This window comes from Orycteropus afer, unplaced genomic scaffold (assembly GCF_000298275.1).
Source record: "Orycteropus afer afer isolate SDZICR_OR568_19922 unplaced genomic scaffold, OryAfe1.0 scaffold00059, whole genome shotgun sequence".
Taxonomy (NCBI): Eukaryota; Metazoa; Chordata; class Mammalia; order Tubulidentata; family Orycteropodidae; genus Orycteropus; species Orycteropus afer.
Window position 1 is genome coordinate 5165722 of NW_006921646.1, and position 6489 is coordinate 5172210.

Genomic DNA, 6489 nt, shown 5'->3' on the forward strand with positions numbered 1-6489 from the left:
ATGTAAAGTGTTTACAACTATGATTGACACATTATAAGTTGTATTGTTGGCTGTTAACTCTTTTTAAAAATATTATAATTTAACTTATTTCAAGATGCTATTTAGATTCAGGGGCTCTGGTGGCGTGGTGGGTAAGGCATTTGGCTGCTAACCAGAAAGTCAGTAGTTTAGACCCACCAGTTCAAACCCACCATCTGCTCTGTGGGAGGAAGATGAGGCAATCTACTTCCATAAAGATTTATTGCCTTGAAAACCCGAAGGAGGTCACTATGAGTTGGAATTGACTACATGGCAGCGGGTTTGGATTTATTTAGATTCAGATTGTTTTTTCCACTGAGTTAATTTGAAATACACCCTCTCATTTATCAACCATCTCATTATCAGATATTTTGCATTTACAATAGTAAAAAATGTATCTGACTATTTTGCACATTAACGATGTATGTCTGGCAGTAACAATGCCAGGGTGTGAGGTGAGAGTAACCATGACTATGATGGTTAAGGCTATGTGTCAAGTTGGCTGGGCCATGAGTCTCAGTGGTTTGGCAGCTATGTAATGATGGTATTTGTCAGTTATATAATGATGTTTCAGTGTCCATTTTGTGATCTGATGTGGTCATCCTCCATTTTCACATAATGCTGGTTTTCACATAGTGACCTGGTCTTTGGAACTTAACCATGTTCATAAGTGAGAAAAAGGGTGTACTAAGGTTTTATGAGGGAGCTCTGGTAGCATAGTGGCTAAGACACTTGCCTGCTAACCAGACGGCTGGTGGTTCAAACCCACTAGCCACTCCTCGGAAGGAAGGTTGGGCAATCCTACTTCCGTAGTGATACTGCCTCGGAAACCCAAGGAGGGGTCGCTATGAGTCGGGGCCGACTCGACGGCACATAACAACAACAAGAAGGTTTTATGGTAAGTGTAAACTTTGTTTTTGTTCTTAATACAGGGAGAGTTTTACTAACAATTTGGAAGGCACTGAGGTGTAGTGGAAAGATTCATGACCCAGACCAGAGAATTTGGTTCTGTCTGTTTCTGTCACTGCTAACTTAAGTTTGTTTCATAGAAAAGGTTGTAGGGATCAGATAAAGTAACAAATAGCAGTTGGTACATTTGAATTATAATGTTGGTGATGAATACTGAATATACCTTGAACCACTAGAAGAACGAACAAATCTGTCTTGGAAGTAGTGCCAGAAGGCTCCTTAGAAGCAAGGATGATAAGATTTTGTCTTGCTTACTTTGGACATGTTATCAGAAGGAACCAATCAATCCCTAGAGAAGAACATCACACTTGGTAAAGTAAGGGTCAGTAAAAAAGAGGAAGACCCTCAAAATGGACTGACAAAGTGGCTGCAACAGTGAGCTCAAGCATAGCAACAATTGTGAGGATGGTGCAGGACTGGCCATTGTTTCCTTCTGTTATAAAGTCATAATGAGTTGGAACTGACCCAAAGGTACTTAATAACAGCACTACCACCAAAATGTAAAATGTCATTATTAAAACTATGGAGTAGGGTTATAATGAAGAAATTTCAGCTTCCTTAGATTTAAACAGCTAATGATTTATACTTGCATGTAAAGATTATAGTCTATTTCATAAAACTGTCTAAGACCCTTCCATTGAGTTTGTCCTAAATCTTTTTTGGAATGTGAAATTTAGTTTTTACAGTCACTGTCCTCCCTCCATATGCACAGGGGATTGGTTCGGAGAACAACCCCCCCCCCAATACTAAAATTCTTGGATGCTCAAGTTCCTTATATAAAATGGCATAGTATTTGCATGTAACCTACACCATCTCTCTGCATACTTTTTATCATCTCTAGATTATTTTTATACCTAATGTAAATGCTATGTAAATAGCACTTTAGCTCCCTCTTCACCTCTGGGGGATTGCTTTGGCCACTCAGTAGCTTTTTTTTTTTTTTTTTCCTTCCCTTGAATGTTTTTGACCCACAGTTGGCTGAATCTGTGGATGCAGCATCTGCAGATGCAGCATCAGTGGATATGGAGGGCCAATTGTATATCCTTTTTTCACATGTGACTATCTGTTGTATCTTTACTTATTATTCAGAACCATGTTTTACTGTTGAGGACCCTGAGAATCAAATCATGCCTCTGCATAAGTCATTGCAAATGCTGGATTTAAAACTACCTTGGGTTTCAAGACTACATTGTCATCCTATTTAATAATCAGCTTGAGAAACTATTTCATTATTTAACCTAAATTCCTAATTCATCTGTTAAATATATCTCTTCTTTTAGTCTAAATAGAAAGATGTTGGACTCTCTTATGCACTAACACATAATTTTCTATTTAAACTCTTTATTTTTCTCTTAAACTGTTGTAAGCTTTTTTAAAAATTTCAATGATTTCAACATTTTATTGAGATTCCAGTTTTTAGAGATTTCCCTTTTAAAAATAACATTGATTTTAAAGAATTTGGAATATTTTGTAAGCAAAAGAAAAAAAATTAAATCATGTGATCCTACATGTAAGGGAGAAAAATTATTAATATTTTGATTCTTTTTTCTATCCATATAGTTTTTTATGTTTGTTTTTTAATCTGGTTTTTAAACTTAATATATCAATACTGTGTTGTGCTATTTTCGTTATTGTTCTAAAACATTTTTTGAATATGATGATTAATAAATTGATTTTTTGAATGTTAAACTAATCTTTATCATAATATATCCTTTTAATATGTCTGAATTTGATTTTTTTTATTATTATTAAATTATGCTTATGTTAGTGAGAGAGAATGGCTTGTGATTGTTTCTGATAATGAATGGCCATGTCCAGTTTTAGGTCACTGTTATGTTGGTCTCAGAAAACGAATTGGGAAATAGTTCCCCTTTTCTATTTTCTGGAAGAGTTTGTATAATATTGATATGATTTCTTCCTTGAATGTGTGGAAGAATTTATTAATCAAGCCACTTGGTCCTTGAGTTTTCTTTATGGAAAGGTTTTAATTACAGATTAAACTTCTTTAATATTTATCAGATCTTTCAGATTTTCTATTTTTTTCTGTCAGTTTTGATAAATTATGGTAAATGTAGAAATGTGTCCATTTCATCTGTATTTTAAAATTTATTGGCATAAGTTGTACAGAATAGCTGCTTATCATTTTAAAGTCTTCCAGCAGGTTCAAAATCCATAAAGGAATCAGAAAGGGCGGGCTGAAGCTTCAGTCCACAGGTGGAATTTCTTCCTCAGGAAAGCCTCAGTTCTGCTATTAAAGTCTTTCAACTGATTGGATCAGGGCCATCCAGATTATTTAGGATAATCTTCATTCAAAGTAAACTGATTATAGACTTTAATCACATCTACCAAGATACCTTCACAACTATACCTATATTAGTGTTTGATAGAATAACTGGGGACAGTAACTTTGCCAGGTTGCCACATAAAACTGACATCACATTTTCTCTCCAGGAATTTGCCCCTCAAGTCATGGCTACCTTAATAGTTGTGAGATGCTGTCAAACATTTTTTGTTGTTGTTGTTTTAACCAGATTTTCTGATTGCTCTCATTAGATGGTTTAGTCTGATAGAAACTTGTCCATCATAATCAGAAGCAGGAGTCCCAAAATATTCTAGAAAAGTGGTCTAAAACATTTTTAATGGTTGCATAGAAATTCAGCATTTAGATTATCCATAATTTAGCTTATTTCCATTTTCTTCCCATTATAAATGATGTGATAAACATCCTTATACAAAAACATTACTCGTTATCATTATTCCTATGCAACAAACTTTTAGAAGTGTACTTTGGATTAAAGGATGGGCACATATTTTATAAGGCTTATGAAAGATATTCCTAAATTGCACTCCAGAAAAGTTGTACCAGTTTAGCCACAGAGAGTGCCCATTTTCCCTAATCTTAGCAAACAGTGCATTATAATTTTTCAGTGTTTGACAACTGAATAAGCAAAAGTAGTATCCCATTTTAGTGTGCTATTCTTTAATGAAAATATTTTAAATTCTTTGAATCACTTACATGATGCTTTTCAGAGACTCCCAAATTATTTGCATCTATCATATTGTGGAATTTAGGATTGGAATGGTTTCTTATAATTTACTAATGCTGAATATTAAAGATGACCTTGCTGTTTTTGATGTCTGTACTTCTGATCAAAATGTGGAGAGGTCTGGAACAATGTTATATGCAAAACTGTAGTAGGAATTGTAGATTTCATATGTGCAGTACAGTGAATTACCTGGTATGGCTCTTCTAGCCGTAGTCTTTGTGGTACCTACCAAATTGGGTGGAACTATGTAAATATGAAGTACTTGGGGACTGGATAGCTTGTTAATAATGTAAATAAGGTACATGTCACTCTTGTGGGGGTGGGACCATGTAAAATAAGGTATGTTGTTGTTGTTGTTGTTGTTATGTGCTCTTGAGTCGGCCCCGACTCATAGCGACCCCTCCTTGGGTTGCCAAGGCAGTATCACTACGGAAGTAGATTGCCCCGTCTTCCTTCCGAGGAGTGGCTGGTGGGTTTGAACCACCGGCCTTCTGGTTAGCAGTCACATGCTTTAGGCTCTATGCTACCAGAGCTCCTAAAATAAGGTATATGGAGCCCTAATGTAAGGATTGCTGAGTTTTGCCATTTCACTGGGCTTAAAATGAGACCTCCTAAAGACAGAAGAGGAGATCTCACTGCTCTCAATAGAGAAGCTGGAAGTGGAGCATGTATGTCCTTGGATCCAAGATCCCTGCACTGAGGCAATGGCATAGAGATGGAGGCCCAGAACCAAGAGACCAACACAAGACAGCAACGGATTTGCTGGCCCATGGAGAGAGAAAGCTGAGTGCCTTTGGGCAGGAGGCTTGCTGGCAGAGTACCTAGGTGCACCTATCAGCAGAGCTAAAAGAGTTTTGTAACACTTGCCCAAACAGGGCGAAGGCCAGGCTGAGAGGCCAAAGGCCAAAGAAAAGCAGGCCTTCGGGCATAGCAGAGAGGAGACTGTCCTGATTGAAGAATTGTATCCTGAGTATGTTCCTGGACCTGAATTATAACCTGTTATTTCCCTAATAAATCCCATAATTGTTAATATTGTCTTTGAGTTCTGTGTGTCCATTGCAGCGAATTATCGAACCCAGCAGAGAAGTAGTAAGTGCCATAGGAAGGACAATTGGTAAAAAGATTGGAGGGTGGTAGCATCTCTGGCTTCCACCTCAATGGAATCAGCCTTGGGCTGCTGATGATGTTTCTGTCTCCCTCTTACGAAGTTAAAGGAAATCAGAACATGCTGCCTCCATGCCCTTTTTGCAGTGTGATACCAAAGAAAGGAATTGATGATACTTGTTTTTAAGTATTTGAAAGGTTACATGTGATAGAAGATGTATTATTCCAGGGAATAAGACTAAAACCAGTGCATTCAAGTCATGGTGGGTTAAGGAAGGAGAGTATATTTCAGTCAACACAAGCAAATATTTTTATTCCCAAGGAGAGTTGGTCAACATTATAGTGAGTTGTCTCACCAAGTAATAGTCTCTATTTTTTTAATATTTTCAGGTAGAGTGGAATGCAGGTTGTGTTTTATAGTCTAGATTAGGTAGAGGGTGATCAAGAGTCCAGATTTTTGAGCTTGGTGATTGGTAATATTTGTGTGTGTGTGCGCGTAGAAGATTGAGAGATAATCATAAGGTTACCAGCATTTTATTTTCCAGGTAAAGACATTAAAACAAAACAATTCCTGGCAATGGTTTCCTGTCACTATTATGTCATAAAAAGAAAGCACATTTTTAATATCCAAAAAGAAGTAAAGATATAATTTAGGCTGAAAGGATAGTCCTTCTCAAGAAAGCATTACATTATACCATAATTCTTTGGTTCACAGTTTTAACATTTTTAAAATCAGGATGCACCTTAAAATTATACATATATTTAATATGGTAGTGCTCCTCCCTACCCTTAGGTTGATAGTTTGTCTTAATCAATGTCAGGTGTCTTAGAAATGGGATAATTGTGTGTGTGTGTTATTATCTGTATTATCTTCATTTTTGCTAAGAATCAATGAAAACTTGACATTACTGGCACCAGTCCTTGAACTAGATGACCTGTATGCTGTATTTTGACACTAATTTGGAGTTGTTTCCAGAATTTTCAACGTTATTTTTTAATTGCACTACCTTGAATAGGGAGCTCTGGTAGCATAGTGGCTAAGGCACTTGACTACTAACCAAAGGCTGGTGGTTCAAATCCACCAGCCACTCCTCGGAAGGAAGATGGGGCAATCTACTTCTGCAAAAATGGCGAGGAGGCCACATGTTCTGACCTCCTCTAATCCCAAAAGAGGAAGACATGATTACCAGCAGTAGCCCAAGGCCTATTCTTACAAGGCCAGACATGCTGCCTCCCTCCAGCCCTTTCTCCAACCGCTCCTCCCAAAGCACCCACCACCTCTCTCCTGGGTTCGATAATTCGCTGCAGTGGCCACACAGAGCTCACAGATTATGGGGTTTATTAGGGAAGC